The sequence below is a fragment of the Eumetopias jubatus genome, unplaced genomic scaffold (genome assembly GCF_037043125.1).
Source record: "Eumetopias jubatus isolate StellerSeaLion01/CBP00866 unplaced genomic scaffold, mEumJub1_p1.0 scaffold_8, whole genome shotgun sequence".
In the NCBI taxonomy this organism is placed as follows: domain Eukaryota; kingdom Metazoa; phylum Chordata; class Mammalia; order Carnivora; family Otariidae; genus Eumetopias; species Eumetopias jubatus.
Genome location: NW_028274814.1, coordinates 77851303 through 77875220, shown reverse-complemented (window position 1 = coordinate 77875220; position 23918 = coordinate 77851303). Strand labels below are relative to the sequence as shown.

The following is a 23918-nucleotide window of genomic DNA, read 5'->3' as shown; positions in this document are numbered from 1 at the left end:
TGCCTACATTTGTTTTCATAGAGAACATTCTGCCCGGATGTCCTCCTGTTCAGAAGACAGAATACAGTTCATTTTCTATTTCCTAAGTAAGATGAAAGGGAAAATACTTTTTTATGCAATGTGATCTAGTTATACTTTGACCAGTTTAATTTGCTTTGCCATATTACTTTATAGAGAAGTTCACTCACCAGAAGTCAGAAATCCTGCATGTAAGAAAAGAGAAGTTAGGTACGTTGTATTAAAATCATGAGTTCATCCTCACATCCTTCACCAAACTAGATCCTAAATGTTATGCCAGACACAAGGGACACAAAGGTAAATAAGAAAGAGCTTTTTCCAAGGAGAAAACAACCTACTCCAGGCAAGACAAAACAGATAATTTTGACACAATATTAAGAGAAATGAAATAAAAATATGCACAAGAAGCTATGGGAAACTCTGGCCAGAGTTCCTAAGTAATTGGTAGAACGGGGGAGACCATGGAGGGCTCAGAGAAGTCTTAGCTGTTCTCAGCATGATGTTTAGAAACAGAGAGGTCAAGACAAGAAACAAAGTTGCTATAGAGACTGCCCTTGAGGCCTGGGATTTGGGGAAAGAGGTATAAAGCAGTGATTTTTCTTTTTAAATTATGAATTGCTTTGTACTGGGGCCCTGGATGGCTCAGTCAGTTAAGTGTCTGACTCTTGATCTTAGCTCAGGTCTTGATCTCAAAGTTGTGAGTTCAAGCCCTGCATTGGGCTCCATGCTGGGTGTGGAGCCTACTTTAAAAAAAAAAACACAACAATTTCTTTGTATTATTTGTTATTTTAAGAACCGTGTATCAAATATTTTATAGAAAATGAAAATCTTAAAATAAATCACTAGATAGCTGAGGTAACTCGATGTCCCATTAAAATAGTGGCAAGATCCTAAAAAGTATAAAAGTAAGCTTTATATGTGAAGCTTAGTTTTATACTGTATCCTAAGCAGAGAAAATGTATATTATAGGAAATGAGCTGGCAAACCTGTAACTTAGCAACATGGACACTGTACAAAGATCAGTTAGGTGCCCAGAGGAATTTAGTTGCTTGGGCTAATAAGGGGGAATTCGAAATGTGTTTCAACACTGTAGAGATTATTAACAGTGTTAGTGAGTGCTACCAAGGAATCCTCCTGGAGTGCTATGTAGAAGGGAAACCTAGACTCTTGTCTTAAGAAATTTTCTTAAGCTTTTGCAGTGGAGATAAATATAATAACATAAGGTAAAATGACATAAGCTTTAAACAATTTCTAATAAAGTGGCAGAGACGTGAACTACTTCTCCATAGGTGGCCAATGGATGCTTTGTGAAAGAGGTAGCATTTGAACAGATAATGAGATGAGAAGAAATTTGACTGGAAGAGGACTGGGTTCTGGCATTTTTCAACAAAGGCAAAATACTTGTGCAAAATAAGGAAAACCTGAAAATAATGTGTCTAAGAAATGGAATGGGAACATAAGACCTATAATGAGATTCTTTGACTCCGCCAGTGCCTCGATCGTAGACTACCCAGACGCCAAACTGTGTGTGCAAAACACATTTGTTGTTTATAAAAGAAAGAGATTCCTTGAGAGACGAGGCTAGTATAAGAGCTTAGAGCCTCCGATGCCATGATCAGTAATCTGGATTTTGTTCTGCAGGTAGGAAGGAGCCATCGTGGTTTTTAAGGGGAGAAGCAGAATGACGGGCCACTTTATGTCTTCCGAGGGAAAATCTGGTGGCAATGATTATAGACGATAGGATGAAGCTGATGTCCCAGGAAGAGAGCTCATAAATTAATGAAAGGGAAAGAGGAGGTTCTTACAGAAGACAGTGGCAGAGATTAAAAGGTGAGAAGAAATTCTGCAGGGACAGAACTGACTGGATTTAAAAGCCTGAATGCAGGGACAACGTCGGTGTCATCACGCAGATGGCAGAACCGAGAGAGGAAACAGAGGAAGAGCAAGCTGGACACGTCCTGTACTGACACACAGTACTTGAATCCCCAGGGCAATGCCGCGCAGGTACTTTGGCCACGTGTACGCCCCTAGATAAAGTCAGGATTAGAGACAGATATTTGGGAAGCACCGACGAGGACGTGACTGCTGAAGTCACGGGAGAGATATTAACAGGAAGCAGGGGTAGGGAAACAAGGGAAAGGGCAGGATCGGGAAGAATCTCTATATACTGAAGAGCTGAGGAGTTAGCAACAGAGGGAAGACGAAGGAGACCGAGAAGAGGCTGGCAGATCTGACAAGAGTGACGTCACTGACGACTGGTAATAAAAAAGCGCCAGTTACAGGCGCCCGGAGGGCTCTGTCAGTAGAGGGTATGACTCTTGATCTCAGGGTTGTGAGTTCAAGCCCCATGTTGGGAGTAGATCACTTACAGATAGAAATCCTAAAAAAAAAGTGTCAGTTAAATGGTAGGGATAAAAATCAGATTGCCAGAGCAAAAATAATCAGGCAAAGGAAAGAGGCAACCTTTGAGAAGGTGGGTGGTGGGGAAAGACAAGGGTGGAAGCTTATTGGCAGGCTAAGGAGAAAAGCAGCATAGAAATAAAAATAGAAGGGGTGTGTGTGTTGGGGGGGGGAAGATGAGACAGTCGATCACCAAAGGAGCCTGAAGAATAGGGAAGTAACTGACAAGATCAAGAAGGTGATCACATTATGGACTGAATTATGTCTCCCTGAAAAGACATGTTCAAGTCTTAACCGTGAGGTCCTCTGAGTATGCCATCTGCAAATACGGTCCTTGCAGAGGTCACACTGGAGTAGGGTGGGCCCCTAATCCAGTATGACTGGTGTCCTTATAAAACACAGCCACGTGACCATGGAGACAGGGAGAATACCACATGCTGGTCTGAGTGAGGCCCCTGCAAGCCATGGGTTGCAGGCAAACCACCAGAAGCTGGAAGGGGCGAGGTCGTTCCCCTACACCTTTCAGAGGGAGCATGGTCCTGTCCACGCCTAGATTCCAGACTTCCAGCTTCCAGAACTGTCAGACAATAAATTCCTGTTGTTTTGAACCATCCAGTGTGTGGCACTTGATTATAGAAGCCCTAGGAAACCAATACAGTTCGTTTCAGAAGGCAGGAAGGGAAAATTCTTCAGAGAGAGGAAGGGGAAAAAAGACGCTAGGTAAAAATGCCACCCGGTCTTCCTCTGTTGCGTCCCGAAGATGGCTCCTCTCTGGCTTGACCCTTGTGGTGAGGGTCTTCTAAGTTTCTGAGCGCGAGCTCTAACCAGGAGTGCGCTGCTACAGACTGAACAGAAGTTTTGGCTCAACTCTGCATTCCTGAGCCAAAGCTGGAACAGACCTCAGGAGACTTTTTTGAACTAAGATGACAGAGCAGGTGGGCGGTAGGACTTCTCTGGGGCCCGGAGACTGAGTGGGAAGGCAAAGATCAAATGGCTGCATGTCTTCTTTTACCATAAGAAATGCCATATTTACGAGAAAAGAGTGTCACATGAGTTCCTGTTCTCTCACTCTAGGCAATTCAAATACCAAAGAAATTTAGAACAATTTCACCTCAAAAGAAGATGTAGTGCTAGAGAACACTTCAGAAACTCAAGACATGGAAGCCTTACCATGGGCTCTGCCCAATAACAGCTCAGGTGCGAGGTAGTCTGGAGTCCCAAGAATCCGCCCATCATCCACGGGGGCTGCCCCTCGCCTCACACTCTTTGGAGTTCGGTATGGGGTTCCTGATTTGACCTGATTTGGGGTCTGCTAATTTAACAAGAGTTTACAATAAATATCTTCATTTCTGTTTTTCTTTTTAAGATGTTATTTATTTATTTGACAGAGGGAGAGAGAGAGGGAGAGAGCCGGCACAAGCAGGGGGAGGGGCAGAGGGAGAAGCGGGTTCCCTGCTGAGCAGAGAGCCCGATGTGGGGCTTGATCCCAGGACCCCGGGATCATGACCTGAGCCGAAGGCAGACACCCACCTAACCAACTGAGCCACCCAGGCACCCCATAACTTCATTCCTTTTACAGTGAATAGAAATGCTAAAAAAGCAAAGCTAGGCTGCTGGGCATAAAAGACATACTCAAATCCCTGATCAGTTTTGAAAATGGACTCATTACCAAGTATAATTTTTTTTTTTTTTTTTTTTTTTTTTTTTTTTTTTACCAAGTATAATTTTGAACAGTCCTGATAGCTGGTGAAATTAAATAGCTTAGATAAGACCAATTATTTCAATAAGATCAAGATATGCAAGAAAGAATGAAGAAATCCGCAAGAAAAATTTCTTTCTTGGTAGAATGGATTAATACAAACTTAAGAATGGTCACTGAGGGACGCTGTGGCTGACAAATGATTGAATTACTGGGACAACACATCAGCTGGAACAAAATATAAATAACTTCTTGTGCTAATTGGTATGTAAGTTTTAAAGATACTTTGTGGTCTCACAAGGACTCTGTGAGACCAGTGGGAGAGGTGTCAGCATATTCTACAGAGAGGTAAGAAGCTGAGGCTCTGAGGAAAACGGACTTCTAAGTCACTCAGTAAGTTCTGAATAGAAAACTCCAAGTCTTGTGACCCTAATTCAGAGTTTGTACTCTCAACTTTATGTCATGTCTCCAAAAAAAGAAAAAAAATGAAACTTTGTGTTTGTTAAGATAAAGGTTTAGAAAATAAAAATAACATAAGATTTGAAATATATATTTTCCAACTATTTCCTACAAAGAAAAGAGATAATCTAGGAAGGTCCTTAAAAGGGAGTAAGATAGAGTGAACTTTAATATTGTATCTTAGAGTTGCTGTTGTCAAGTGAAAATATGTGACTGTAAATATGTAAACATGTGATTGAAAATATGTGACAGTCTAGGGGCGCCTGGGTGGCTCAGTTGTTTAAGTGGCTGCCTTTGGCTCAGGTCATGATCCCGGGGTCCTGGGATGGAGCCCCGCATCGGGCTCCCCGCTCAGTGGGGAGTTGGCTCCTCCCACTCCCTCTGCCCCTCCCCGCTGCTCGTGCATGCATGCGCTCTCTCAAATAGATAAAATCTTAAAAAAAGAAAATATGTGAAAGGCTAGAGAGCAAATGAAGAAGTGCTTTAGTTAATAATAATAAATTCCTACCAGCTTTGCCTTTTGGCATCAAAACCTCCCAACAGTCCAGATTCCCAACCAGCAGAACAGAAAATCTCAGATAGTCTAGGTGAGAGGCAAGTATCTGGCCTTCATAGTTTATGGGTATAAAATCTAACGACAAACTGTTAAAAAGTTAGAACATACCTGATATGGCATATAGGATGTTCCTTTTTGATTAGGGGGTATAGCCATGGGATACGAACCACTATAAACACATGAAATTTCCATTGCATCTAAAGAGGTAATGCTCATTTTGGATGGTTCTGAGTTATTGGATGCATTGATATGACTGTTAAAACTTCGAAAAGCTACGGCATTTCTTTTAGATAAGGTTAATGTTTTCAACACCTCTGAAGACGGAGCTAACATTTTTTGGCTACTGCCTTGGACAGCAGGATTCTCATCACCTTTCGGCAAGGTATTCTCCTGCCAGCTGGGTGATACGGTGAGTAGGTCTTCAGTGTTTCATTCTTCAAAAGAGGATTCTTTGATGCTTTTATCTGGATCTAAGGACTGCCTTTCTAATGAACTTTCCATGATAGAAATTCTGGGAAAAGATGAATCGGAGTCCATACAAATACTTTTAGAAGCTCTCTCAGCGTCGGAACATAGAAAACTAGAACTGAGGAGGTCCTTCTTGTCATTCTTATCACAGTCCTCATCCAGTTCACACAGAAGGTTTTTTGCTATCATTGGGGTAGGTGATTTTTCTGGGGTATGTGGTTTACCAATGAAAGAACTGACCACGTTCTCCTCATCAGCACAGTCACTTTGCTGACCACATACAGATAGCTTCAGGTCTTGGACCTCAGTTGTTAAGCCCGTCCTTTGATTTATATAACCACCGCTCATTTCATTTCTAGACTTCTGCTCTACACAGTTTTTTTTATTCTGTATGATGTTCTGACAAGGACTAGAGTCAACTAACTCAAAATTTCTTTTAAAACGTCTTTTCCCAAGGTGCTCTTCAGTCCTATCACCAGAATCCACAGCCCACTGCTCTGACTGGTGAAAACCAGACTGTGCTGTGTCAGTGGCTACATGAATATTATTTATATCCAGTTCTTTTGCTTCCCAAGAAACTTCCCCGGGGAAGCAATTTTTAGCCAGGTTTACACAGGAGCTTCCAGTCTCAGGAACGGCACTGCTGTTATGAATGGGAGAAACTGCTAACTCAAGATCCTTTTTATCGAAACCTTTGGTTTCAATGGAATCGGTAGATTTTGTACATGAAGGCTTTTCTATTATATTCCAACTCATCACCGTAGAGCCCAGTGCATTGTCACTTTCCTGAGAGGGAGGAAAAAACACTTTTTTAGTTGTATAAAACTGAGATTCTTGAACCTTTTAAAACCTCTCTTGACTTAGGTGGGATAAATGACTCCATAAATTACTACGCTACCTATTCCCACTTACCAATGGAACAAAAGAACAATGAAAACAGAGAATTAAAGAGCAATATAAACAATTAAAGCATGTTTTTATATATATTTTGAGTGAAACACTGGTCTAAAATTCAAATAAACTATCCTTTAATAGGTCTTTTCATAATTTAATATGTATTTGTATAATATGTATTTGATAGTCTATAATCCATATGTTTTCTTTTTTTTTAAGATTTTATTGATTTATCTGAGAGAGACACAGGGAGAGAGGGAACACAAGCAGGGGGAGTGGGAGGGGGAGAAGCAGGCCTCCCGCCGAGCAGGGAGCCCGACGCGGGGCTCGATCCCAGGACCCTGGGATCATGACCTGAGCCGAGGCAGACGCTCAATGACTGAGCCACCCAGGCGCCCCTCTATGATACATAGCTGATAGATGTTCTTTAGCTAGCACAAATTAATAAGCAACATTTTCAGGCAAAATCGAGGGTAACGCTATATTATATAGATACCTTTGCAATATGGGTACAGACGATTCTGTTTTGAATTACAAAATGCACAGGACTTAAAATACAGTTAATGGAAAATTATAGACAAAACTTTTGTTAATGGAAACAGGTATCATTTCGTACAAGTATAATAAAACCAAGCTGATAAAGGTGAAGCTAAACGAATCATAATTTATGATTAAAACCCAAAAATAACAGGAATTAAAATCCACTGTCAACAAGATGAAACGATGAGGCATTGATAACAAACCACTTGCCTTAAAATCTGTTTGAATTCTAACTATCTGCAGGTGCTTTTGTGCGATCAGAGCTTTATACAGAGTATCATACATTGGTGCATGGTAATCAGGATTTTTACAAGATTACTAAGAGTGCGTCTTCCATAAACTCGAACACTGCCTATTTTTGGTATGTAAAAATCAAACTTCATTAACTTACTTAGTAATAATAAGGAGTGCTTAGTCATGAACAACAATAGCAAAAATCCCTAAATTACAACTCACAGATCTGCAGGCACAGATCATCCAGGGATTAGCACAGGGTTTATCAGGGTTCCCCTGTGGTCCATCATCACTCCTCTGATCATAACTTGAGAGGCACTACCATAATCCAATCATTGCATTCCCCACGGATACAGAAGGTGTAGGGAAAGGTAAAGCTGTGTATGGTTTGAAATATTACACAATATGCTTTCTTGAACAGCAAAGAGGTGAAATAAGTTATTAAGAAAGGAAATCTGTTTATCCTGTAGCGTGTATTACCTGTAGAGCAGCCTATAAGAGAAGGGAAAAAGATCAAGAAACACTGCCTTGACTAAAAAATAATCTGACTTTACTTCTAGAACACAAATAGCCAACACCGAAGAAAATCACATTACTAAGAATAAGGAGTAAATACAATCTAAATTATTTACTCAAACAGAAGGTCTACTTTTTGCGTATTGACATAATTCTAATCTAACATTATTTTATGTGCACTCTATGAAGGAAACCTTATTATAATTTAAAACTTGGGGCGCCTGGGTGGCTCAGTCGTTAAGCATCTGCCTTTGGCTCAGGTCATGATCCCAGGGTCCTGGGATGGAGCCCCGCATGGGGGTCCCCGCTCAGCGGGAAGCCTGCTTCTCCCTCTCCCACTCCCCAGCTTGTGTTCCCTCTCTTGCTATGTCTCTCTCTGTCAAATAAATAAATAAAATCTTTAAAAAGATAAAAAAAATTAAAATAAAATAAAAATTAAAAAATAAAAAAAAGCCCATCTAGATGCCCTGAAACAAATATTTACTATCATTTTTCTGCAAGCTCATTATATATTAATCATGAATAATTCTGCATTTGAATGAGAAATGAAATACTTAAAAATAATTTGAGATTATACACGGAAATGGAGACTACCTTGACTGCCATTCATGTAACAGTTTCATTTCCTTATAGAATGTACATGGAAAGGTATAAAGTGTCTCCACCGTTAATGTGACATAGGAAAGAGGCTGGGGTTGGGATAAAGGTCACTCTAACCTGGCAGTCCTTCTCCCATCGGGGGCTGCTGTGGCACTCAGACTCCACACTGGATACGACGGTGTGGGACTGGCTGCTGGCACTGGATGTAGCCAGCCTTCTCCTGGACTGCAGGAGGTTAGACGTTAGGCACTTCACAGGCATCCTGGGATTGGAGGCAACTGTTGCAAGACCTGTAGGGAAGAAAAAATATTGGAGCTTATGTCACATCTTTCTGAGTTCCTCACCAAACCTGAATCTTCCCAGATAATTAGGCAAAGTATTAAGTATTGTACATCAGAGCTCTGTCTGTGTAAACATTATCCGATCCGCCAGGATGGCTCAGGTGTTTTGGACATACAAGTACTGTTGTGAACGTTTACGGAGAAAAAAGCAAACCCTCAACATTCACAGGTGAAAATCAGGACAAAAGAACTAAGCTGTAATTAGGAGGAAACCCATTATCCACTTTGAAACTCTTCTTGATAAAGGAGCATTATTGATATGCTATATCCAGATATGATATAAGATAGGAATGTGACTAAATTTACTCAGTTCAATTCGTATTTAATTAAAACCATAGCTTTAGGGGCACCTGGGTGGCACAACCAGTTAAGGATCTGACTCTTAGGTTTCCACTCAGGTCGTGATGTCCGGGTCATGAAATGGATCCTCGCATCGGGCTCCAGGCTTAGGATGGAGTCTGCCTGAGATGCTCTCTCCGTCTCCCTCCCCTTCCCGCCTGTGCTCTCTCGCTCTCTCTCAAATAAAAAACATAGCTTTTTTCTAATGTTGAGGCTTATGTGCTCACAAGCATGAATTATCTACATCCATGAGGGATATTTTATACGACTGGGTAAAACAAGTAATGGTGAATTGGCTAAGAGCAAGCCAGTACAAGAAAGCAGCATCACCTACATGATACATGTTTGTCTCTCATAGACTCATGCTAAAAACTGTTGTTCCTGAACTTATGAGACACAATAGGCTTTTACTAAAGATCATATGTGCATATACAGATTTTCTATGTATATAAAAAGATATGTATATCTTGCCTTTTCTTTCCCAAAGAAGGTGAACTCGTGACTTTAATCTCAAGTAAATTCTTACAATTTTTTGATTTAATGAATCTTGGAACTTTAAAACTAGAAACAGAATTTCAATGGCCATCTAAAGCAACTTTATTTTTGGTACATAAACCCTCTCAATGAAATTCCTCACTCATTGGACACTGACCTTGATATGTGACTAAACTGCTCAGCTTGTCCCTCCCCCCTGCCCCAGTAATGTGGAAATTTGTGTCTACCCCAATGCCATGTGCGCACTGTGTATTTGCTAAAGAGTTCTCTCTCGATCAGTGATATAATCAGACCATTCCTTTCTTTGGAACTTTTGTGTTTTTTATTTTATTTTTTAAAGATTTTATTTATTTATTGGACAGAGAGAGAGAGAGAGAGCGAGCACAAGCAGGGGCAGACGGAGAGGGAGAAGCAGGCTCCTCATTGAGCAGGGAGCCCAATGCGGAACTCGATCCCAGGACCGTGGGATCACGACTGGAGCCTAAGGAAGATGCTTAACCATCTGAGCCACCAGGCGCCCCTCTTTGGAACTTTTGAGGACTCCCCTTTTTCTACAGCTTAAATTCTAGGTTCCCTGTAATGACACTTAATCCTTCCCCATCTACCTGCTAAGCTTCCCTTCCCCTTGCACATGCTTCCCATTCTCACAAAACACATTTAGTCCCCATTGTCTGAAGATGGAATACTTCCAAGTGTCTGTGCCTTTGTTCATGCCTCTATCTGAAATGCTTTTCCAGTACACTTGGAGCTACTGCTATATCTTCATTGAGAACCATTCCTTATTTTCCCAGTTAGCATTTAACACTTTCTGTGTTGTATCACAGTATCCTTCTTGCGATTTTGTTTTAGAGGATTGCTATTGTTATCCCTTTACACATGTAATCAACACAGAATTACAAGTTCTTCTGAGGCAAGGACCTCTCTTATTCATCTTGATATCCACTTGGCGACCAGCAGTGCCTTGCCCTGATTTACTTCTGACTAGATGTAAAAAACAACTAAGGGAGATGCCATTACTTTCATTTAAGAATAAGGCTGTAGTAGCAACTGCATATTCTGTATTTTAGTAGTTTTTATTTGTCAAAGCTATTTATGTTTTTCAGCCATTTTGATTTCCACAGAAGTGATTTTGACAGAGAAATAAGACTCACTGACTTTGGAAGAAAGGGTCAGTGGACAGATAATTATAGTTGCAATCAGGACTTGCCTTACCCACTTCTAGTGTGTAACTAAACATTTTCAAACATTCATTTTCTCATTTGTAAGGGAGATATCCTGGATATGTACAGATTTGAGGACTAAATTAAAAATGAGGTAACATCTACGAAAACATGTGACACTAATTGCCCTTCAAAGCATCATTATTCACATTCCCAAGATGAAGAACATCGAGCGCAGAGAACTAAATCATCCACCGTTGCTAAGTTATAAAAGGTGAAGTTAAGTGCTATACAAATGTCCCATTCTCTTCCTCTACTACTTTTGTTTTTCATTGTGAGCTAATGAAAATTTATATCTTTACTTCAACTATTTTATTTCAAAATCTTTTGGAAATAATTTTATAAAGACACAAAATATTATACGTACTACATCTTCTCTATATAAGATTTCCATAGACCCAGTACAGTGAAATTTACCCAATGATCATTCTAATACCAAACTGAGGAAAATCTCATTAGCTAGGTATTTTATTCTGTTGACTTAAAGATCTACAACAGGGGCGCCTGGCTGGTTCAGTCAGTAGAGCATGTGACTCTTGATCTCGGGATTGTAAGTTCCAGCCCTATGTTGGATATAGAGATTACTTAAAATAAAATCTTTATTAAAAAAAAAAAAGATCCGCAACAATCTGTGTCAGAAATGGCATTTACACGAAGAAATATAGGAATGCCACAGACTGTTCAAGTATTTGTATCTCAAACCCGTATTAGAAATTTAAAAATTCAAAAACATTTTGTTCCTCAAAAGACACACTTAATGGAATGAACTACCTTTTTCTTTTATACTCACATGAGTTTAGTAGTTTGTTAGAATAAGGAGTAGTATCCCTGTGATCTACAGACATAGGACAAATTAGTCCTTGAGAAAGGTGCGATGTTTCAGATACATGGGTTGAAAGAATATTTGTAGAGTCTTTGTTTTTTTCTGCAACTGGTGTGTTCTATTAAAGAGAGAAAAACAAAAACAAATGCTAAGATTTACTGCCACAAAACACCACCTAAATACATAGACTGTTATACCACCTAAGTAGATAATGTTAAAGTAACTCAACATGCTTGATATTTAAATTTATTTTGAACAGTTATTTAAAAAAAGCATTTACAATTTTAAATGGCAATCATGAGAGGGCATGTCATGTGACTTTTTTCTAATCAAGTGCTTACAAATCCCAAAGAGCTGATGAGAGATAACACTGGTCCTGGGGTTCTTGCATAATCTTGTCTAGGTTTAGCCATTGATGGTGTTGTAAGGATATCCATCATATTGATGACTATGTATGGAAAGAAAAGTATATGAAATTCTTTAAAAACTTCAATATTATTGTCTTACTAGTCACTAATCATCTGTTCTGAACTTTGTCCCCTTTCCACATTAACATTATCTATAACACTGGCTTGTGTAAGATGAACGTATCCAGAGAAGCCACCATGCCACGGAGTAAATATATACAACCAAGCAGACAAAGACAAATACTATATGATCTCTATTATATATGGAATCTTAAGAAACAAAACAAAACTAAGCTCACAGGTACAGAGAACAGTTTGTGTGGGATGCCAGAGGCAGGGGTGGGGGATAGGAGAAACGGGTGAAAGGGGTCAAAAAAAAAAAAAAAAGATAAATATTTCCCTATTTAAAAAAAAGCAACTGATTGAAATCATTAAACTTTGATAGAATAGAGTCTTCCTCCGGAATGAATAGAACACAGTGTAATGACCCAAACTAGGGAGTACTCAATCATCAAACAAGAGTATTATCTAACTGGCAACAAAATAATTCTTGGTAAATCAAATAGTAGAAAAGGATGTGGTAAGAAAAATTAAGAAAGGAATATTAGGAATATAAATTAAAATTTCAATATCACAATCTGTTTAAGGAATTAGTACAAATTATGGGCCCCCCATTAACTAACATGTGCAAGTGTAGGTCAAGATAGAAATTGATGCAGAATTTTTATCAGTTTCAGTGCATAACTTTGTAAAGTAATTCAACATTCACACATAATGTACTGTTTTCTTTAGATATCAAAAATGGTGGGTGCCTGTCAGGCGGTAGAGCATGCGACTCTTGATCTCCGGGTCATGAGTTAGAGCCCTAGGTTGGGTAAAAAGATTACTTTTAAAAAATCTTTTAGTTATTTAAAGATTTTTTAAAAAATTGATTTATTTATTTGACAGAGAGAGAGAGAGAGACACTGACAGAGGGAACACAAGCAGGGGGAGTGGGAGAGGGAGAAGCAGGCTCCCTACCGAGCAGGGAGCCTGATGTGGGACTCGATCCCAGGACTCTGAGATCATGACCTGAGCCGAAGGCAGACACCTAACGAGTGAGCCACCCAGGCGCCCCTATTTTAAGATTTTTTATTTACCTGACACAGAGAGAGAGAATGTAAAAGCAGGGGGAGTGGCAGGCAGAGGGAGAGGGAGAAGCAGTCTCCCCGCCAAGCAGGGTCCCAGGACTCTGGGATAATGACCTGAGTTGAAGGCAGATGCCCAGCCAACTGAACCACCCAGGCGCCCCTTAAAAAATAATTTAAAAAAATAATCGCATGCCCCCCCACCACAAATGGTAGGAAAACCATAATATTCTACATGGTATCAGACTTTTTCTTAAAAGATTTTATTTTTAAGTAATCTCTACACCCAATGGGGGGGTCGAACTCACAATCCTGATATCAGTATCCTCCACCGACTGAGTCAGCCAGGTGCCCTCCTATGTGATATCAGACTTTTAAAGGTAAGCTGAAAATTTGAACTTACCAAATTTTATTTATATCATACATTGATGAAGAAATAAGGACTAACAGGTAACAATAAACATCTTAAAGAATATTTTATAAACTAGGGGCGCCTGGGTGGCTCAAATGGCTGGGTGACTGACTCTTGATTTCAGCTCAGGTGGTGGTCTCAGAGTTGTGGGAGCCCGACCCCTGTTAGGCTCCAGGCTCAGCTGGGAGTCTGCCTCTCTCCCTCTGCCCCTCCCCCTGCTCATGTGTCCACGTTCTCTCTCTCTCTCTCTAAAATAAAAATAAATCTTTTTTAAAAAATGATCTTTTATAAATTAAATGTTAAAAATATTATGGCAGTGATTTCTTGGATAGGATTCCAAAGGCACAGGCAAAAAGCAAAAATAGACAAATGGGGCTATGTCAAACTTAAAAACTTCCGTATATCAAAGGAGATAATCAACAGAATGAAAAGAACCTACAGAATGGGAGGAAATATCTGCAAATCAGTTATCTGATAAGGGGTTAATGTACAGAGTATATAAAGTACTACAACCCAACAATTAAAAAAATAATTATCTAATTAAAAAGTGGACAATGGATTTGGACAGATATTTCTCCAAAGATAACACAAACAGCCAATATGGTTATGAAAAGATGCTCAACATTAGTAATCAACAGAAAAAGGCAAACCAAAAGTATAATGAAATATTATCTCATACCCATTAGGATGGCTAGTATCAAAAAACAGAAAATAGTGTTGGCAAGAATGCGGAGAAACTGGAACCCTGTACATTGCTGGCAGGAATGTTAAATAGTGCAGCCACTATGAAAAACACAATAGAAGCTCCTCAAAAAATTAAAAATAGAATTCCTATATGACCCAGGAATTCCACAACTGGGTATATACAGGAGAGAACTGACAGCAGGGTCTCCAAGGGATATTTATACATTCATGTTTATTGCATAATTCACAATAGCCAGGAGGTAGAAGCAACCCAAATGTCTACTGACACATGAATGGATAAAAAAAGTGGCATATATCCGTATAATGGAATGTTATTAAGCCTTTAAAAAGAAGGAAATCCTGTTACATGCTGCGATATGGATGAACCTTGAGGACATTACGCTAAGTGATATAAGTCAGTCACAAAACAACAAATACTCTATGGTTCTACTCACATGAGGTGCCTAAAGTAATCAAACTCACAGATACAGAATAGAATTGTGGTTGCGGGGGCTGGGGGAAGGGGAAATCAGGGGACAGTGTTTCAGTTTTGCAAGATGAAAAAGTTCTAGAGATCTGTTGCATAACGATGTGAATATAGTTAATACTACTGAACTTTAAAAAAAAAAAAGTTTGGGTGCCTGGGTGGCTGAGTCGTTAAGCGTCTGCCTTCAGCTCAGGTCATGATCCCAGGGTCCTGGGATCGAGTCCCACATTGGGCTCCCTGCTCGGCGGGAAGCCTGCTTCTCCCTCTGACCCTCTCCCCTGCTTGTGTTCCTGCTCTTGCTGTCTCTCTCTCTCTGTCAAATAAATAAATAAAATCTTTAAAAAAAAAATTCACTTTTTAAAAAGGGTAAATTTTATATTATGAATTTTTTACCACTATTAAAAAAAAAAAGAAAAACCAAATTCAGAATCTGTATACTTAAAAGATGTTTGTCATATTAATATTTATACTAATACAAATGTAGAGTTATTTGGGAGGCAAATTGTGTTTTATTTATTTTTATTTTTATTTTTCATATAAGCCATCTACTCAATGTGGGGATGGAACTCATGACCCCCATATCAAGAGCTGCATGCTCTACCAACTGAGCCAGCCAGGTTCACCATGGGAGCCAAATTTTAAATAAATCATCAGATAGGAAAAAAATAAAATAAAAAATATTAAACTGTTATATCACCATAACACAAAATTCATCTGATTTATGGCTTTTTCCAATATCTTATCTGAAACTCAGGGAGTTAGATTTGCCTCACAATTAAAAGATATTTAGATTTTAGAAAGGTAATGTGATAAATATATAGTGGCTTTTTATTTTTTTGTTGTTTTTTTATTGAGGTATGACACACAATTTTACCTTAGTTTCAGTTGCACAACCTAGTGATTCAACAACTCTATACGTTATACTATGCTCACCACGAGTGTAGCTACCGTCTGTCATACAATGCTTTTACAATATTATTGTCTACATTCACTGTCCTGTACTTTTTATCCCTATGACTTATTCATTCCATAACTGGAAGCCTGTGTCTTCCCCTCCCTTTCACACATTTTGCCCTTTTGCCTGTTCTCCCCCACAATCATCAGTTTGTTCTCTGTATTAATGGGTCTGCCTCCACTTTTTTTTGTTTGTCTGTTTTGTTTTAGATTCCACGATATTAAGTGAAATTATATGGTACTTGTCTTTCTGTATGACTTATTTCACTGAGCATAATATCCTCCAGGTCTGTCCATGTTGTCACAAATGGCAAAACCACATTCTTTTTTATGACTGAGTAATATTCTTGTGTGTGTGTGTGTGTGTGTGTGTGTGTGTGTGTGTACACACACCACATCTTCTTTATCCATTCATCTATTGATGGACACTTGGATTGCTCCCCTATCTGGGCTATTGGAAATGCTGCTGCAATCAACATAAGGATGCACATTATCTTTTCAAATTAGTATTTTTGTTTTCTTTGGGTAAATATCCAGTATAATGTATAGTAAGGAACACCCCTAGTGGCATCTCATCTAGCCACGTGTACTCAAGTATTATTATTACTGCTGTGAAAAATCTGAGTAGTTACATGAAATGGGAGTAATAAAAACTATAAATAGCCCATATCAGCTCAGGTCAGATTTTATCAAACTAAATGAAAATCTTTAGGTCTTAAAAAGTTTTTGAAATTTGTACTTGCAGATAAAGAATTATAGATCTGTTTATTTTCAAACAATTATAATCCCGTGGTTTATAATTTATAAGCCCAGTTTTTTGCTATCCTGTTTTTATTTCTATCTGCTACCATTTTAATAGAGAATACAATATGCTACCAAGTTGATAGGCTCTCAAGTATCCACGTTTCTATGATAAACTTAAGTAATTTCTACTTTCTCCCTATTAGAAACAATGGTGCTACAAAGTTTTATCATATATTTTGTTCTCTTGAACCATTTCCTTAGAATAAATTTCAAGATAGACAAATTAGGTCAAAAAATTAAACTCTTTTGTTTCTTAAAACACATTGGTAGATATCAGTTGGAAAGTACCGTGCTAATTTACAATGTTTCTGAAAAAACTAACTGTGCTTTTGCAGTCTCATTAATTTTAGATCTTCGGTCCTTTTTTTTTGCCTAGCTTAACAGTGTGAAATGATTCTTTCGTTATTTTTTAAATTAGCATTTCTTTCATTACCAGTAGCGAAATTACATACCCCCATATATATGTGTGTGTGGGTATGTGTGTGTGGATTGTGTTCGGTTTCTTTGCCCCTTGTTTATCAAGGTCTCTGTGGTGGTCCTATGAGTGTGAATAAGTTCTGTAGGTATTACTATTTCTCATGTTATAGTTATTTTTGTCATTTTACTGATGTTTAATTGGTCAAACCAGTTTCAGTAGAGACAAAAAGTCAGAAGAACAGAAATTGTGAGTTCCTCTTTGAAGATCCAAAGATCTTTGAGCGCCCTTGATGATTAAGAAATGATTTCCATTTCTTTTTTTTTTTTTTTCCATTTTTCATCTTCAATTGAAAGGAAATACCATTATACTTTTCTAGTCTTTTTTGGAACAAATAATCATCAAATTTTAGCATTATAAACTAACAAAATAGTTTAGGTTAATAGTACGTAGTTGTTGGGTATTTATTTTTTTAGTTGTTGGGATTTTACAAAGGTACTTACCTGCTATTTTTCTTACCTCTATTCAAAGTAACTTTGGAAAGACCAAAATCTGTTAGTTTAATATGACCTTCATTAGAAATAAGCATATTGTCTGGTTTCAAATCCCTGCACATACAAAAGACAAAGAGTAGATAATTAAAAAAGAGCTAGTGTTGATGTCAGAATTAGCAGGGAAAAACCCAGATAGTTACAGAAGAATCAAACCCTATTTTCTCTAAAATAAGGCACTTATTGTTGGCTTTGAAAGTGCAAAAAACAACTCTCAAAAGTAAATAATCTTCTGTATATTTGAACCTACGAGAAAGTTAACTGATTTAATACTAGATCCTCTTTGGCATTATTCCTCGATAGTTCATTATAACAAATAAACCTCATTAGATAAAATAAAGCTCAGGCCACACCAAAATCATATTTACCTCATTCATGGAGGGTAAGATTAAGCCTTAACTGAGAAGAGCCACTTAGAACATGACTTTCTTTGCACACTGCAAGTCAGTTGGCATTATAAAGTAGAGCACTTTTATATGACGATAGGGAGTGGAAAAAAGATTCAATATCCTTCACAACAAATGGTGTACCCGTGCTAAACGCAACATATTCAAAGCACAGGGAGGGGAGACAAAAGAAGAGTTGATGGAATTTATACTTTTTTTTTTAAACTTAGTGCTTTTATTTACTTTTTATTTATTTATTTTTAAAGATTTTATTTATTTATTTGACAGAGGGAGACACAGCGAGAGCAGGAACACAAGCAGGGGGGAGTGGGAGAGGGAGAAGCGGGCCTCCTGCCGAGCACGGAGCCCGATGGGGGGCTCGATCCCAGGACCCTGGGATCATGACCTGAGCCGAAGGCAGACGCTTAACCAACTGAGTCACCCAGGTGCCCCGAGTTGATGGAATTTCTAAACTCATACAAGTTACTACCAAACTTTAGATAAATCCAGATACATGGGCAAATGATTATGCAAATATTTCAAACTCAAATATTTAATCCATAATTTGATTATTTGTGGTTTTTAGTAATAGTTTGTAGAAAAGTCAGTCTTTACCTGTGGATGATTCCGTGTCTGTGAAGATAGTCTAGAGCCAAGGCTACTTCAGAAATGTATTTCACAGCCATCTCTTCATCAAAATAACCATATATATGTAGGAGAGACTTGACATCCCCACCAATAAGATATTCCATTACCTATCAAAAAGGAATACAAATGTTACAAAATAAAAACAATATGATTTCTTTAAAAACATTATTTGGTATTAGTTATATATTTTTAGCATTGTTCTTTAACAGACACATTTTCTTGCTCTCACTCAGTACACGTTAATACAAAATTTGCTCATGTTGCCATATAGTTTTTTTAAATTGAATTTAAACTGTTTAATCTGAATAAAAATTCAGACTTACAGAAAGGTATAAGAATAGTCCCATATACTCTTCATCTAGATTCACCCCCTGTGAGCATTTTGCCCATTTGCTTTCTTCCTCTCCATACATATGTATATGAAATAAATGTCTGTTGATAACATAATTGTTACATAATTAAAAAAGGAACACAATTATTAACATACATATCTTAAACGCACGATTTTTATTCGGACTAAACAGTTTAAAAATGTGACAACATTAACTACTGTTACTTATAGCTTTAAAATTTTTGCTAAATAACTGGAGAATAAAGTTGAAGAGGTCATGACCGGTCACTACAAAATTCTTTGTCATATATCTCCTAACAAGGATATTCTTACATAACTACAGCATAAAAAAATTCTAGGAATTTAACACTAATATAATACTATTATCTAATTGATATTGTCCATATTCAAATTTCTCTGCGTATCTAAATAAATGTCCTTGATAAGACTTCTCACCCCCCCCTGCCCAAGCCAGGACCCCCATGGTATTTAGTTATCATATCTCTTTAGTCTCCTTTAATCTGGGACAGATTTTCTCCTTTTAGAGGGGGGGCAGTCTTTCTTGACATTTGATTATCTCCTCACTATTCAATTCAGGTTTGCATTTTTGGCAGGAATTCTAAATAAGTAATGTTGACTCTTTCTTAGAGACACTCCCAGCAGATGAGACACCTAATGTCAGCATGTTCCATTACTGGGGATGTTGACTTTGATCACTTAATTAAGGTGGGACTTCTAGATTTCTCCAATGAAGGAGTACTTTTTTAACTCCCTTGATAATTAATTAGTAGTGGGGGGGGAATACATTGAGAGTATGTAAATAACCTGTTTCCCAACACATCTGTAAGCACTGACCTTAGCATCATGTGACCACAGATGATTCTTGTCTGAATTCAATATTGCTATGCGGTTGCAAAGCTCTATTATTCCTTCTTCTACATGCACTAGTCATTATTCTCAAAAATTTGTACAGTTTTAAGGTATAAAATACTGCCTAGTGAGAACTTCATAAAACAAAGTCCCTTCTTTCCTCTTTAGGTCAGGAGTTTCCCTGGTATATACAGGTTAGTCAATGTTTGTTGAGGAGATCAATCATGAACACATTTGCTAAGCCCAAAATCTGTGCTACACATTGTGCTAGAACTGAGAATATAAGCAGGAATAAGGTGTCTCCGCACTGAAAGAGTTTATAATTTAGTAGTAGGTAAATAAATAAGTAAACAGATACTTTATTTGAGCTCACGGTGATGTTTATTTTCTTACATCCTCATCAACAATAATTATTGATCCTTTTTATTTTGTCAATCTAAGAAAAAAATGGACTTGTTTAAATGTTTATTTACTTTTAGGGAGATTTAGGATCTTTACACTATTTTTTTTTATTTTTAATTTTATTATTTTTTAAAGATTTTATTTATTTATTTGACAGAGAGAGAGACAGCGAGAGAGGGAACACAAGCAGGGGGAGTGGGAAAGGGAAAAGCAGGCTTCCCGCTGAGCAGGGAGCTCGATGCGGGGCTCGATCCCAGGACTCTGGGATCATGACCTGAGCCGAAGGCAGACGCTTAACCGACTGAGCCATCCAGGCGCCCCATTTTACACTATTTTTTTTTTTAAAGATTTTATTTTTAAGTAATCTCTACACTCAACGTGGGGCTTGAACCCACAACCCCAAGATCAAGAATCACATGCTCCACTGACTGAGCCAGCCAGGTGTCCCTATTTTTGGTCTTTTAGGTGCCTTCTGTGAATCACTTCTATTCTTTGCCCATTTTTCTAATGGGGTATTTAATTCTTTCTTATTGATGTATAAAATCTGTTTATATAGGAATAAAATTAGCCGTTTGTGTATTTTATGAAAAATATTTTCTCCAAACTTGCTATTTGACTAGGTAAATGGTATTTTGTGTCTATATATGTTTTATTTTGTGCTTAAAACACCTACACCAATTTATGATTTAAAAATATTCACATGAGTTTTCTTCCAGTACTTTTTTGAAAGATTTTATTTTAGTTAAGAGAGAGAGCACATGTGAGAGAGAGTATGAGCCGGGCAAGGGGCAAAGGGAGAGGGAGAAGCAGACTCCCCACTGAGCAAGGAGCCCGATGGGGCTCAATCCCAGGACCATGGCATCATGACCTGAGTTGAAGGCAGACACTTAACCGACTGAGCCACCCAGGTGCCCCTTCTTCTAGTACTTTTATGGATTCCCTTTTTTAAGTAGAAATCTACGATACAAAAGGGGAACAAATGACCGTAGCACTATCCGGAGTTTCATAACCAAGCAAAAAATGATTTCAAGTGACTTCAAAAAACAGAATTTTGATAGTATATCCCAAGGATAAAAAGAACTGCAAAACAAAACAAAACAAAATCCTAAATTGAATCTAGTTGTTTTAGTGTTAGTATAACCATATTGACCCAACAAACAAGAGCCCAGGGCCGGATGGCTTCCCAGGGGAATTCTACCAAACACTTAAAGAAGAATTAATACCTATTCTTCTGAAGGAAAATTTCCAAACTCTTTCTATGAGGCCAGCATTACCTTGATCCCAAAACCAGACAAAGAACCCACCAAAAAGGAAAATTACAGACCAATCGCCCTGATGAACAAGGATGCACAAATTTTCACCAAAATACTAGTCAATAGGATCCAACAGTACATTAAAAGGATTATTCACCACAACCAAGTGGGATTCATTCCTGGGCTGCAAAGGTGGTTCAACATCCACAAAGCAATCAATATAATACACTACATTAATAAAAGAAAGGACAAGAACCATATGATCCTCTCAATAGATGCAGAAAAAGCATTTGACAAAGTACAGCATCCTTTCTTGATCAAAACTCTTCATGGTGCAGGGATAGAGGGCACATACCTCAATATCATAAAAGCCATCTACGAAAAGCCCAGTGAGTATCATTCTCAGTGGGGAGAAACTGAGAGCGTTCCCCTAAGGTCAGGAACATGGCAGGGATGTCCACTCTCACCACTGCTGTTCGACATCGTACTAGAAGTCCTAGCCTCAGCAATCAGGCAACAAAAAGAAATAAAAGGCATCAGAATTGGCAAAGAAGTCAAACTCTCATTCTTCACAGATGACATGATACTCTATGTGGAAAACCCGAAAGACTCCACCCCAAAATTGCTAGAACTCATACAGGAATTCAGCAGAGTGGCAGGATATAAAATCAATGCACAGAAATGAGTTGCATTTCTATACACCAACAATGAGAAAGAAAGAGAAATTAAGGAGTTGAACCCATTTAGAATTGCACTGAAAACCATAAGATACCTAGGAATAAACCTAACGAAGGAGGCAAAGGATCTCCACACTGAAAAGTATAGAACACTCATGAGAAAAACTCCTGAGGAAGACACAAAGAAAGGGAAAAACGTTCCATGCTCATGGATTGGAAGAACAAATATTGTTAAACTGTCATTGCTACCTAGAGCAATCTATACATTCAATGCAATCCCTATCAAAATACCATCCACTTTTTTCAAAGAAATGGAATAATCCTAAAATTTGTATGGAACCAGAAAAGACCCCAAAGAGCCAAAGGAATGTTGAGAAAGAAAACCAAACCTGGTGGCTCACAATTCTGGACTTTAAGCTCTATGACAAAGCTGTCATCAACAAGACAGTATGGTACTGGCACAAAAACAGACACATTGGCCAATGAAACAGAAGAGAGAACCCAGAAATGGACCCTCAACTCTATGGTCAACTAATCTTCGACAAAGCACAAAAGAACAGCCAATGGAAAAAAGACAGTCTCTTCAACAAACGGTGTTGGGAAAATTGGACAGCCACATGCAGAAAGATGAAACTAGACCATTTCCTCATACCATACACAAAAATAGATTCAAAATGGATGAAAGACGTAAATGTGAGACAGGAATCCATCAAAATCCTAGAGGAGAACACAGGCAGCAACCTCTGTGACCTTGGCCGCAGCAACTTCTTGCTAGACACGGCTCCAAAGGCAAGGGAAGCAAGGGTAAAAATGAACTATTGGGACTTCATCAAGATAAAACGTTTTTGCATAGCAAAGGAAACAGTCAACAAAACCAAAAGACAACTGACAGAATGGAAGAAGATACTTGCAACTGACATATGAGATAAAGGGGTAGTATCTAAAATCTATAAAGAACTTACCAAACTCAATAGCCAAAGAATAAATAATCCAATCAAGAAATGGGCAGAAGACATGCACAGACTTTTCTCCAAAGAAGACATCCAAATGGCCAACAGACACATGAAAAAAATGCTCCACATCCCTTGGCATCAGGGAAATACAAAACAAAACCACAATGAGATACCACCTCACGCTGGTCAGAACGGCTAAAAATAATAAGTCAGGAAACGACAGATGTTGGTGAGGATGCAGAGAAAGGGGAACCTTCCTACACTGTTGGTGGGAATGCAGGCTGGTGTAGCCACTCTGGAAGACAGTACGGAGGTTCCTCAAAACGTTGAAAATAGAGCTACCCTACAACCCAGCAATTGCACTTCTGGGCATTTACCCCAAAGATACAAATGTAGTGAACTGAAGGGGCACCTGCACCCCAATGTTTATAGCAGCAATGTCCACAATAGCCAAAATATGGAAAGAGCCCAGATGTTCACTGACAGATGGATAAAGAAAATGTGTGTACACACACACACACACACACACACACACACACACACACACACTGGAATATTATGCAGCCATCAAAAATTGAAATCCTGCCATTTGCAACAACGTGGATGGAACTAGAGGGTATTATGCTAAGCAAAAATCAGTTAATCAGAGAAAGACAATTATCATACGATCTCAATGATACATGGAATTTAAGAAACAAGGCAGAGGATCACAGGGCAAGAGAGGAAAAAATAAAACAAGATGAAGCCAGAGAGGGAGACAAACCATGAGACTCTTAATCTCAGGAAACAAACTGAGGGTTGCCGGCGGGGGTGGGGAGGGGTGTGTGTGTGTGTGTGGAGGTATGGGGTAACAGGGTGATGGACATTAAGGAGGGCAGGTGATTAATGAGCACTGATGAATCACAGACCTGTACCTCTGAAACCAATAATACATTATATGTTAATTAATTGAATT

General features: G+C 38.4%; 1 pseudogene across 1 annotated transcript in view; it reads right to left on the bottom strand.

The window, feature by feature from the left end:
- LOC114225859 (serine/threonine-protein kinase greatwall-like) overlaps positions 1-23918 on the bottom strand; it is a 36164-nt pseudogene that overhangs the window by 5928 nt on the left and 6318 nt on the right. Inside the window, exons 2-8 of the transcript XR_015768847.1 lie at positions 18445-18584; positions 17412-17500; positions 11944-12050; positions 11570-11720; positions 8502-8674; positions 5241-6386; positions 3589-3730 (exon numbers count right to left, since the gene is read on the bottom strand). The product of XR_015768847.1 is annotated as a serine/threonine-protein kinase greatwall-like (transcript). The remainder of the gene's footprint in view (positions 1-3588; positions 3731-5240; positions 6387-8501; positions 8675-11569; positions 11721-11943; positions 12051-17411; positions 17501-18444; positions 18585-23918) is intronic.